Source organism: Octopus bimaculoides, chromosome 6 (genome assembly GCF_046866305.1).
Source record: "Octopus bimaculoides isolate indiv1 chromosome 6, ASM4686630v1, whole genome shotgun sequence".
Taxonomy (NCBI): domain Eukaryota; kingdom Metazoa; phylum Mollusca; class Cephalopoda; order Octopoda; family Octopodidae; genus Octopus; species Octopus bimaculoides.
Genome location: NC_142933.1, coordinates 104,395,677 through 104,409,352, shown reverse-complemented (window position 1 = coordinate 104,409,352; position 13,676 = coordinate 104,395,677). Strand labels below are relative to the sequence as shown.

The window sequence follows — 13,676 nt, the reverse complement described above, 5'->3', positions numbered from 1 at the left end:
GCTACAAAGCAAAACACTTGCCGAACGTGCCACGCAATGAGACAGAATCCCCAGCTACGTGCTTGGAAAGCAAGCTTCCTACCACATACACACACACACCTATATTTGACAACAGTGAATAATAAATGCCCTGATGCAGTACCAGGCAGTGGCTCTCATGTCTTCTGATCTTAATTGATTGGAAGTGTTATCAAGTACATTGCTTTGTCTTGGTATACAAGATGGGCTACAGCAAATATTCTGCTCAATACCACAGATTTGCTTGTCAGTTGCTTGATCTTAACCAGTTGAGAATGTCCTTTAGTGGCTGATGATATGTGCATCTCTGATCACGAGCAGAAGTAGTGGGGCAGCATGATAGTCATATGTCGAGAGGAATTCTTTGGGGTTTGGATAGTTCACCTTTGGAAACATGGGTATTTTGTTCGACATCCTCAAACAACCTTTATTCAAGGACATTTTGAGCGGGATGGGCTACTCGACCTGAAGAAAATTCTAAGTAGGCCCCACCTGCAAGGTCATGCGCTGTTTATCTTGATATGAGACTACTATGTCGCCCACATATGGTTGTGATGCATGTGCCTGGTGTGCCCTTATCAGACGGGTAGTCATGATGGGTATAATGGACTTTGTATATTTTACCCCAGGGTCACTTTGATGGCATGCCCTGCTCTCGCACTCAATAATAATAATAATAATAATAATAATAATAATAATAATAATAATAATAATAATAATGATAATAATAATGATGATGATGATGATGATGATGATGATGATGATGATGATGATGATGATGATAATGGTGATGATGATGGTAAAATACTACGTATGTAATCTCAAATTTTAAAACGAACTCATAATGTTCTTATGTTTTCTTAAGCATTCTCTAGAGCAGTACTATGTGCAAAACCAAACATATGCCACCCTAGGCATTGCATCAAAATGAACTTCTAACTTGTTGTCCCTTGAGGTCTCTGGGTGAAACTTGGAGTCAACTGGTACAATTATAATGCAAAAGTCAAACATATAATAATAACTAGCTGGACCCGTAAAAAATTGATGGAAAACATTAAAAATGCAAGCATCTGTAAACAGTGAACTGGTGTCATGAGAAATGTTTGCATATTATGAGCAGCTGTCTCTACGTTCTGAGTTCAAATTTTGCCGAGGTCGACTTTACCTTTCGTCCCTTGGAGCTCGATAAATTAAGTACCAGTTGTGTACTGGGGCCGATCTAATCAACTGGCCCTCTCCTCGATGTGATTCACCTTGGTGATTTGATAATTCTACACCCATACGATGGGTCTTTATGTTCGTAGCAAAAATAACGTTTAAGTGACTTTTTACAAAATCGCTTTACAATGTATCGAAAATATTTAGAAAAGTAAATATAAACTGCTTTATGATACCCTTTTTGGAATTTAGAAATTTGAAAATCTCAGAGGCGTCTATGACATCTGCTCATGTCAGAAATTAGTCTATATTATTAAAAACACGAAATATTTCCAGTCATTTTATTGATGATTTGCATATATAAAGGTATAGACACCGAGAGGCTGTTGTAAGCTGCGGCTGGCTAACGGCTGTATCACATATGCTTGGCCACGGTGGGAAATACTTTTCGTTTACCTACAGACTTTGATGTTATAATCACAATAATAAATATAACTTTTTAAGTTTTCAGTTTTCGGAACGGAGTTTCCGTATTCGTTCTTTGTCTCAACGAGTTTCTCGTATTCTAATTTGAGACGAAACTGGAGATAGAAGTTATTGTGCATTCCTTTATTTGTTGTAAAATGTGCGAACATGTGAACATGTGTTTTAGATTCGAAGAATGAATTTACTCTTTGCGGTCATAGCAATATCGGTTATCATTGGTTATGGTTGAATGGCGCCAGGATGGAGTCCACAACTTAGGGCATCATATATGAATGGAAAAATAGTAGTAGTAGTAGTAGTAGTAGTAGTAGTAGTAGTAGCAGCATCAGAATTAATTTTGCAGGTGTAGTAGTACTAGTACTAGTGGTGGTGATGGTGGTATTGGTGACAATGGCGACGGTGGTAGTAATAGCAGTATGATAAGTATTAACATTTGCAGTTGCGTGGATATTTTTTTTATGCTCACGTCAATTTATTCAACAATCAGACACTTTCCAATAGAATTCGAATCATACGGGCGTGTCGCCTTTCATACGTTCGGAGATGATAGAATAATTGTCATTCAAGCAAAGTGGCGGATCTATTCAACTACCCATTCCTCTCATCATTCTATGAACATTTCTCTTCGCTTCTTCGATTCTGTTACTTAACCTAAATTATTAGATATCGCAAAATTATAAATGAGGTCACATGTCACTTGTTTAATTTCTTTTCCTCATACAAACTATTTCTTTGAATGTATTCCTGAATTGTTTACTGATTAAGAAATATACAATACAATTTACAGCATAGTTAATCGTGGAACAAACGTCTGCAATTAAAAATGCATGCGAAAACTTAGAATCGTCGAGACCAGTTAAAATTGCAACAGTCGCCACAGGAAAAGTTGTAAGAAGAAATATAACATTTATACTGATCGCAAGATACATAGTATTTCGCGACTGTGTATTGTCGTGTTGCTGCTGGCCTAGACGCGGCCTGTTAAATAACTTGTATAACAGGAGAATATTGCTTACTAATAAAAAAGCCGCTGGGATGAAGGCATATAGAAAAGCTACTGTTATCGAAAGCATCATCTCAGAAACGATATTAGAGTATACCAACGTAGTATTAATTGTTAATAGACTTATGAACGTCGTTGATATTACAAAGAAGAAAGAATACATGTGGTTTGGCATATGCTTAAATTTAAATGGCAAGTACACGGCCAACAAACGTTCAAGGGAGATAATAATTGTTATAAATGAAGACATGTCATTGGCGTTAAAAATTAAGTATCTGTAAAAAATATATGTCGTTTCAGACAATTCAATTTCAGACGAAATCAAGATAATACGTAGTAAATTTAACCATACAGTGATAATATCTGTAACAGCCAAAGAAATAATATACGGTGTGATTTTCAAACCTCTCATCTTCTTTGAACTCATAACTATGATGACGATTAAATTGTTTAGAGTGCCAAAAGACAGTATGAAAATGGAGATGCATAGTGCAACTGCGTTTATTGTCGTATCTAATACCATTTTAATGTGAGCAAATTATTTCTCCACGTTTCACAAATGTTCGGATTTACATTAGACTATATCAAATGTATTTATATGTATTTGTGTATATTTATTTCGATTATTGTGTATGTGAGTTCGATTCCTGTCGTTGTGTTTTTGAGCAACACACTTTATTTTTCCTTTGCGTCTGTCCACTCATTGATAAAAGTAAATTGTACCTGTAATATGTGAAAGGTATTCATGTCTGTAAAGTGTTCGGCCCCTTGCATGTTAAATTTCATCGTTGTGAACTACGGAGTTCAGATGTCTATATATTAATATAAGTATATATAGCTTTCGGAGAGGTATTTTTACATTTAAAATAAAGGAATCTCACAGTGTTTCTCAATAAAATATTGTGAAAAATATTTTTGTGGACTATGCCATTTATGAATAATAGATGGCTTTTACTTTAGGATTGTTTATTAGACACTGACTTTAAAATATTTATTTTGTTCCATCAGCGAATATTACATGAAAATAATATTTTCATATAGTTTCATTACGAGCAATATCTCTCACCCATAATACAGAATTGCGGAATAAAATAGATGGGGAAATTTTAATTTAGTCTTGGTTTTGGATTTTAACCCAATTCAGTGTTGATATGTTTTTGTTTTGTACAATGAGATGCGTGCGATAAAAAAAATTGTCATGTTTTAGGATCATTTATTGTCGAACTAATTAATGCAATTGATGTTTTGCCTTTTAAATCCTATGCTGCAATATGATAAGGACATCCGCTATTGTTTCTTGCAGGTTGTCCGGTGATGTCGAGGCTTCATTGTTCAGGTAAAGTTTTCAGATGTGTAAGATATAAACATTCGCATGTAGTCTTCTGAAACACCGCGAAGTTTGTGTCAGATATTGAATAAGTAATGCACAATTTGTTTATGGTAAACACAGTTTATACGAGGCAGGAATTATAATCACTTAGTTTAAGGTATCAATGCGGAAATGTACTCGTGAAATAACGCTGCATGTTATATAACGTATTATGTCTCATATTAAAACGTACATTTTGTTTAAGTACTTTGACAAATAAATTCTATATATATCTGAGGTACGTTTTCTTAACTTTGAGGTCGTAAATTTCAATATTACGGAAACATAGCAAGATGCACGCTATGAATATAACAGGTAAATTTAGCACATTCCAATAAAATATCTATCTAGAGCTGGTAGTTAATATTTTGTTCCAAAACTTGCGTCTAGAATTAAAATTTCTTCTGTCTTTCCTTATATTCCTTCTTTTTTCTGTTACTATAATCGGTAGAATTATTCTGTTGATAGTCAAAATATTTTGCGTAACAGAAATCACGATGTAGATGTTTTTCACGAAAACCAATGTTACTTGGTATATATTATGCTCTCTCTTCCGACTCCGATGATTTCTGATGGCTGTTGACATGTAGTGTGGTAATTATACTCTGAGGGGAAAAAGAAAGAAAATATAATAAGTGCTCAGCATAAAAGTACACAATTTAAGTTGCTCGTGAAGGGGAGTTGCATTTTCGACACCAGTTAAATAAATATAACAAACCTCACATTCCCACTAAGACAAAGATAGCAAATATGGTCTTGTAACATCGTAATACCATGTGGTTGATCAGAATCACGGCTTAAAGTAACAGTTACACGACCGCTTAATCTTAAAGGATTGTCATAAAATGTTGGTATTAAAGGAGTAGAAATACTGTCACTACACTTTTCATTGTAGTTATACGTCTATAAGTAACGAGGTTTTATATTTGTATCGAATTATCGGATTCTGTTTAAATATTTGAGAACTGACGGGTGACACTTCGATACTTAAAAACTGACTACGGTTTACTAAAGCTGAGATTGTTTTCTATTGTGTGCGTAAAAAAGTAATACATTAATAGATTCGTATGGTATTGTGCTGTTCTAAAGAGATCAATAATATCAAGAATGATGAAATTTTAAATAGAAATCCATATATTATAACGTACATTGTACTAACTAAATAGAGAAGTTTAACATTAACAAATGCATCTATATTTATATTTAAATATGTGCTAGCGTGATTTGTATGTGTTTGTGTCTTTATGTGTGTAATGTAAATACACACACACACACACACACACACACACACACACACACACACACACACACACACACATATATATATACATATATGTATATAAGGCCTGTCCAGACAAATTAGCTAGAAGCAACGATACCTGGGAATCCTACTAGATGGCAAAACTGGACAGATATGATTACCATAAGAGAACATTTATCTCAGCGGTTAAAGCGTGAATTTGCCTTTTAGCTGTTGAAATATATTTTCTACTCTAGGCACAAGGCCGGAAATTTTATGGGAGAGGCGCTACTTGATTACATCGACTCCATTGCGTGACTGGTACTTAATTCCTGATGAATTAAGTACCAGGGATCTTTTTTAAAACGGGGGCCACATTTTTCATTAACGAAACACTTTGAAACTTGGAACACTGGTAGAATGTGTCATATAAAACATCTTTTTCTCTTAGTCTTCTTAAAAAAAAGAAACCCATCAGTTATTCCATGTGAAAGTCGTCGTATTTCTGTAATTTCAACCAATCACTGACGTCCATTCAGCCGATATACATTAAGTGCCGACTACATAAACAAACGATTCTGGAACAATTAACCCTAACCCTAACCCTAACCCTAACCGTAGGGTTAGGGTTAGGGTTAGGGTTAAAGCAAATTTAAAATGAAAAAAGCAAATAAAACGAAGGTATGGAGATTAAATACGCTTTACATCGCTTAATCAGGCAAAGGAGTAAATATAACCAACTGAATACTTGTTAGTGATTGGTTGAAATTATCGAAATAAGACAAATTTTTACATGAAATAAATTCGAATACAAAGATATTTTTCTGTTCTATAACACAAAATAGATAAGTATACGAAGTTTGAAAGTCTTTCCGTACCAAAAACACGACGTAAAACATTAATGAAAAATGTGGCCCCCGTTTTAAAATAGATCCAGTACCAGTTACGACCTCGGTGGAATTTGAACTCAGAATGCAGCGACAGTCAAAATACCACAAAGCATTAGGTCTAGTGCGCTAACGATCCTGCCAGTTCACCGCCTTCTTTTACCTGTTGAAATATATCAGAAACATATTTTAAGTAACTTAAAATTAATGTGGTGAGCTTCAGAAACATTAGCACGCCGGGCAAAATGCTTAGCGATATTTCGTCTGTCTTTACATTCTGTGTTCAAATTCCGCCGTGGTCGACTTTGCCTTCAACCTTTCGGGGTCGATGAATTAAGTACCAGTTGTGTATTGGTGTCGATCTAATCCACTGGCACCATGCCCCAAAATTTCGGGCCTTGTGCCTAGAATAGAAGACAAAAAAATTTACGTAAACTTTATTTTCATATATGGATACCTACACGCACGCACACACACACACACACACACACACACACACACACACACACACACACACACACACGCACACACACACATGTATTCTCTGTTGGAACAAGATCTCGGAGAACATATAGGTATGAATAATAGTATGCAAATATTAGGCGGAACAAAGTCGTTTGGATAGAAAATTTCAGAGACAAGTTTTGGGTGTTCTTCGCGATCCAGTTCCAAAACAAATAGAATTATCTCACGTACTCTTGGATTGTTATGAATTATTATAACGTCAGCACACATACAGAAACACATACATACATACATACATACATACATACATACATATATAAATACTTATGTATATATATATATTTATATTTTTGACGTCATAAGAATTCATGCACATGTGTGTATGTGTGTGTATGTGTGTATGCTCGAGTGTATGTGTACAGTGACTAAATGTCCTTTTGTAACATTAATATATAAAAAAAAGGACATCAAAAGGCGAAAGGAAACTACAATCATCGCCAAAGGAAGGCATTGAGGTTTCGGTGAATTGAACAACGGACAACTATAATTTTTTAAAAAATTAATAGAAAGAATAATGTGGTTTTGAACGAAGTAAATGGAAGTAAATACTAACTGATTCTAGAATACTGAAGCTGATTTTAACAGCAAACACTGTAACAAGAGGCATGTGATAACCAATTTTGTGTTTTACCAGGAAGACATAGGAACAACTTACACATTCAGATTGCATCACTATAAAAAATTGATTTTTAAAAAAGGAATATAAATTTTACTTCATGGAGGAAAAATATTCAAGGAAATAAAAGCTAATATCATCCATATAATATGGAATTCGTGAGTATAGTATTAGAGAAAAAAACACCCAAAACTAAAGAAGCAATTAAAATATAACAAAAACACTGAATAAAGAAATAGAAGAACAACTACAAATATGCACTTTAACCAGCGCTGGAAGGGTTATAAGTACTGAATGTTCGAAGTAGTGAAATTGTTTTTGAAGCTGGTTCACAGAAACAGAAGCAGACATTGTTGAAAAAAGCAAACATAAGTACCCGATGTATCAAAGAAGATATTAATTAAACAATTTTTGAAGTCGATATACTAGAAAAGGACTATCATTTACATCAAACCCTCTAGAGCTGTAATGAAATAAGTTTTTAAGGGCACCATCTGAGATTTTTGAAAAACATTTGCAACTGACAGCAAAATGATTTCATCGGATTAAGAATGATGAATTGCTTATGAGGAACAAAACTTTGGAATAAATCGCTTGATGCTTTCATGAACTTTGTCACCACTTGTAAATAAGCGATATAATTGAACAAAACTTACTCAGCTTAAGTAAAATTTTAAGCAATTATCCTATTCATTTCGAAATCACATTAAGAAGGTATAAAAAACAATCACATTCCAAGAGCAATATATTAAAATGCATTAACTATAGCTTTAGATGAATTGAATTTCTTATACAAATATCTCACCGACAATAGAAGAAAAATGTGCTGGTTTGAGGATAATACAACGATAAAAATCTGTGCAGAGTAAAATTTATCATCCACAGTATACATTTCCAGTTATATGGTATTACGGAGAGGAATATATGGAACTGCAATGAGCTGGAAAGAAATCTCAGTCTATGTTTTTTGGTCACGGATTATTTAGATATTTCAATATCTCCTGAAAAATTATAGCGTAAAAGATACGTATTAGCCATTAAATAATTTCCTTAGACTGATAGCTTCACTGAAACATTTTGTGCAACATTTTTCTTCACACCTATCGCGACTTTGTCTCTAACACGATTTCAATACAACTCTGCTTAATTCAAGCTAACAACCTTTGAATGATTTTGATTGGCTGAATTTGTTTCGTTTAAACTCATGATCTCCTATCAAATCGTTTGCCCAGCAGGGACACCACTGAAATGTATTGAGAATTTTTGAGAAAAATACGGGAATAACATGTTCAAAAAAGAAGCTAAGCTGCCATTTATAGATATTTTAGTAATGGAAGTCGGAAACTAACAAATGTACCTTACAAAACCACAGACTGAAAGTGATGTCTACTGTTTCCCTCGTATCATCTACCACCTAATCAAAAATCAAATAAAAAAACACAAAAACAAACAAATATCTGTTTTAATTTACCTGAAAAGAAATGCAATGACATCCGGCACGGAAATTAAATACACAAACGTTAAGCATAGTCATTAGTAAATAATTGGAGACAACAAGCCAAAGCATTTGCTGCGCATACAATAAGAACGATGCGTCAAAAATCATTCCGAAAGGGAAAATTTTATCATGTTTCCATTGTCGATCATAAGAAAGACGAATCCTGTGACATTATTTATAGTTCTTAAACGTGTATTGACCATGACAAAGGGAGCCAGAGGAATAGTATTCTAGAAAGACAAAGACACTTCTAAAGGTAAATGCAACCCCAATTAGTAAAATGCATAATCCAGAGCTAGGTTTTGTTCCGCTATACCATAACAAATCAAAACTGTCTGCAATCCAGCTGTGTATATTGTCTGAGGGTTTGAATATCAATTTTAAGCAAGGGAAATGGTTATTACCTTAGTATCCTGACGTCACATAAAAATACGTACAGCATAACATTAACTGTAAATTGAGTTTTTCAAGAGCACACTATTTCTCAGTTAAGATATAATTAGATGTTCAGGGAAACACCAACCAAATTTTAGCGTAGCTGCTTCTTATCTATATAGAGTAGAAACATCTGATCAAAATGGAGGCATAAGTCATTGAAAATTAACTGTATTTAAATATTTAATGACATCTGATTAAATTGTTATTTAATTGCTTCAAACTAATTATATTGACGTTTTATTAGTTTCGAATATATTTTTTGAAAAATTCATCGGTTAATACATACGAATGAATATTTTATAAATGCCCCCTATTAGTGTTTAAAACGTTTAATTGTTACGACCCCTGTCACAATTACGAAAGTATAGCATACTCGGTAAGATCTACTTTTTGAAAATTATGAAATTATGAAAAGTAATTTATTTTTTTTAAATCTGGAGAAACGTTTAACGAAACGAAACAAGTTAATTACAAAAAGCAATTTCATACACACACTGGCGCGCGCGCACAAACATACACCAACACAGACACGCATACAGACATACTTGTAAATGTATATGCAAGTAGAAGCCTACTTATTTATACATATATAATGCCTTTGACACTTGTATGTTCTGAAGATGATGTAGTTAAGTGAATTTGAATAATATATGCATACGTATAGTCACATGTATACACACGTATATTCGCATACATATATATATGCATCCAAACATATATACATACATTCACATGCACACCCTCACACAAGCCAATACTTATATTAATGGCTGATACATATGTCGGTTCTTAAGCTGCACATGCTACCTGGTGGTCCCCCTATTTCACTTCTTCTGTATAATACTACAAATTTTGATTAATATCTGTGTCGAGTTGTACAGATCTTGAGGGATGCCAATGTTTATTAGAGTTACTTTGAGATTTGACTATAGATTACACACCTTAACTACCTCGCCTGTTAAATCCAGTGCCGGATTAATTGTCAATGAATAAAGAATTGAGCTGCCATATGATTTTACAGAAGATATTAAACAATATAATGGTAAGAAGACCAAATCCAATCCTGATTCCATTCAGGTTTCAAACCTAATTTATACACCAGCTGACCTCTCAGTATTGATGTAAGGTTTACACACATTGATGGTTTCATTATTAAGGCTTCTGCTAATGATGGCAAAATTGTTAATGGCGATGGGAGAATATATCATCATTTAGAAACCTCCGCTAATGGTGATTTTCAGAATACAAACACATGAATGAAATCAACTTGGTCAATTATCAATATTATCATAGGATTCTCAAGTGTAGACAAAATATTGTCGAAAGATTCTCTTCCGGTAAGTATTAGTATTATTGATATTTACCCATCCATTAAGCCCCCCCCCCCCCCCAATCAAACAGAATAAACGTTTGAAGTCACGAGGTTTATGCATATATGAGTTTTAATTAATTTGCATTTATGAAGTTCATCAGATAAAGTATGGTCTACTTGCAAATCCTGGCAATGAAACAAGCTCGTAAATTTTCTGCGGACGACTTTCGTTTTCTTATTTTCCTTTTATTTATTACTTGATTCAGTCATTTGGCTGCGGCGATGCTGTAGCACTACCTTTAGTCGGACCGAACAAATCCACCCCAGGACTTACTCTTCGTAAGCCTAGTATTTATTCTATTTGGACTCTCTTACCGAGCAGTTAGATTACGGGGAGGTAAACTCACTAACACCGGTTGTCAAGCGATGGTAGGCTGGGGCCAAACACAGATACGCACACACAAATACACACACACACACACACACACACAAACACACACACACATATATATATATATATAATATTATTAGGGACAAAATCCAAAATTACAGGTAAAAAACTCAATTAAAATCAATTTATAAAAAATTAGAATTAAATTGAGCCTTATAAAATAAAGTATATATAAAATATATAGTTTTAGGGAAAATAACAAATTTTCAAGAACTCATTTATTATATTATATTTATCTTATGATATTTACTTTACTTTATATTATACTCATTTATTGTGCTTTTAATTATTAATTTTTCTATATGTGATAGTGGATTTTCATCGATGAGTTCTTGAAAATTGGTTATTTTCCCTAAAACTATATATATATATATATATATATATATATATATATATATATATACATATACGATAGGCTAGGCTTCTTTCAGTTTCCGTCTATCAAATTCGCTCACAAGGCATTGGTCGGTTCGAGCCCAAGGTGCCACGCAGTGGGACTGAATCTGGAACCACGAGGTTGTGAAGCAAGCTTATTATCACAGACACGCTTCATTTATCTACAGAATTTCAAATTGTAAATATATATCGCTAATAAATGAAGGTGTATCGATGTATATATTGACATTTTTGAAATTTGTGTTAAGTACCATACATTCTGAGTCTACTAATATTGTAGTAATCTCTCGCAATATCGCAGTTTACCTACTGCGGGTTTATTATTTAAGCTTACGTTGATTTCTCCTTGGAATTCTTTTGCATTTATAATAAAATAAATATATACAAATTATAAAAATAATAAAAAAAGATATACAGTATAGTTATGTTTCTAACTCGCGGATTTTCACATATCGCGGGACTGTAACATGCGAAAGTTGAGGGATTACTGTAATGTAGGGATATTAGATAATGCTATATTTTCTGCAATTTATAATACAACTAAGAACCAAGTAGAATTAGTTGATACTTACTACACAGACGCGCCTCAAGCTATAACGTCGCCTGCGCCTATGCGCCATGCTTGCGTCTATAAACCACGCTGTGTCCATGTTCCAAGATTTATATGAAGTAAACAATTTTACTAAATATTTAATACTTGGTGTTCGTACAGAAACCACAACTAAACTCACGATGTGTGACTTCAGATTACACAACGGGACCGTTCTTGTAGCTAAGAATATTTTAACTAAATGACCAAATAGATACCAAGTAATTAAGTAGCATTTTTTGTTTCTATATTTCAAGTTAAGACCATCTGAGCAGTAATTTGGCTAGTACCTTTTACAATAAAACCGGCTCGAGAAATGCTTTGTAAGCCAGATTCGAAAATGCAAACTGTGTGGAAGCTCGTTGTATAGATATTTAATTAAATGCATGCATTCATACATGCATAAATAGAAGTATACCTTTTCGTATTTATATCTCTATCAATATATATGTATGTACCTATCTTGCATTATATGCATATGTGAGTGTGTGCGAGCGCGCACTTGTGCATGCATACATGTACATATGAAATTATGTATGTCTCATCTATTTTTTTAATTATTATAAATCTTTAGTTATGTATTCTCATACATGTAGCTGCATATCTAGACTTGCTCATATATATTTAAATGATAAACGTTTGGCAAGCTTTACAGATTTTTACAGTTCCAATGATGGATTGGATCTGTAATTTTCGAATGAACTTCCTCCCCTCTGTTTTCCAGAAGTCTAATTCCTCAAGACTGGTATTTATATAGTGTGTTACATATCTCAGGGCCACACTATATAAAGGCATAAACCTGAATTTGTAATCTGTAATAAAGTAACTGCAGATTTCTCAATAGTTTAGCGTAGGTGTTCTTTTTTGCACTGATTTTCAGCTTCGGGCTGTGTGTGCGTATGTATGTATGTATGTATGTATGTATGTCTCTTCTATATTTTAATTATTGTAAATTTTCCACCGAGGAGGGAGCCGGTTTCCAGCAAACTTACCAGGCTCCATCTTCAGGATGTAGTTAACACAAACAAATTCACATTTGGAACCTGGGAAAAGTTTTGTATATTTTTACTGTTCCGCTCACAGATTGGACTTGTCAATTTTTCTTTCTGAAAATCCCAGTTTATCCAGATTCTACTTTAAGCAGTTACTAACAAAACCTAGTGCTCCACTTATTGTTTCAATGTATATGAATTCATAGTCTGGACATAAAAGCTGGAGGTTATTACGACACTGCTGATTGATGCCGGAAACGTAATGAGGAGAAACACAGCAACAATTGAGATTACGATGCGAATGGAATTGTGTAACTGTGGTTACAAGTTGTGAGAAAACTACTGGCCGAGCTTTGGTGGATTCAATATTTCATATATTGTGGCGAAAGAACTCACGATTATGAAAACCGCTGGTACGAACAATTACACGAATAAAGATAGCAAACGGATAACTCTTGTTATCTTTTGCGAATAAAGCAACAAGTATGTAAGTCTTAGTCATAAAAATAAAAACAGAAGAGATTACACAATACGGTGTATAGGTATTAGAAAAGAAACGATATGATAAGGGAATATAAACCGCAAACAGACGTTCTATGGAAATAATTACAATTATCCATGAAGAGTATATATTTAGTATGGTACATTCTACTAAAAATTCTGAGTCCATCAATAAGAAGCGTATATGAATTATATAT

The 13,676-nt window shown here is 33.7% G+C and overlaps 1 long non-coding RNA gene across 1 annotated transcript in view; it reads right to left on the bottom strand.

Annotated features, from left to right (window-relative positions):
- Positions 1–2,908: 2,908 nt before the first annotated feature.
- LOC128248104 (uncharacterized) overlaps positions 2,909–13,676 on the bottom strand; it is a 20,591-nt gene continuing 9,823 nt past the window's right edge. The window contains exon 2 of the long non-coding RNA XR_016242374.1: positions 2,909–4,639. This is a non-coding gene — a long non-coding RNA (uncharacterized LOC128248104). The remainder of the gene's footprint in view (positions 4,640–13,676) is intronic.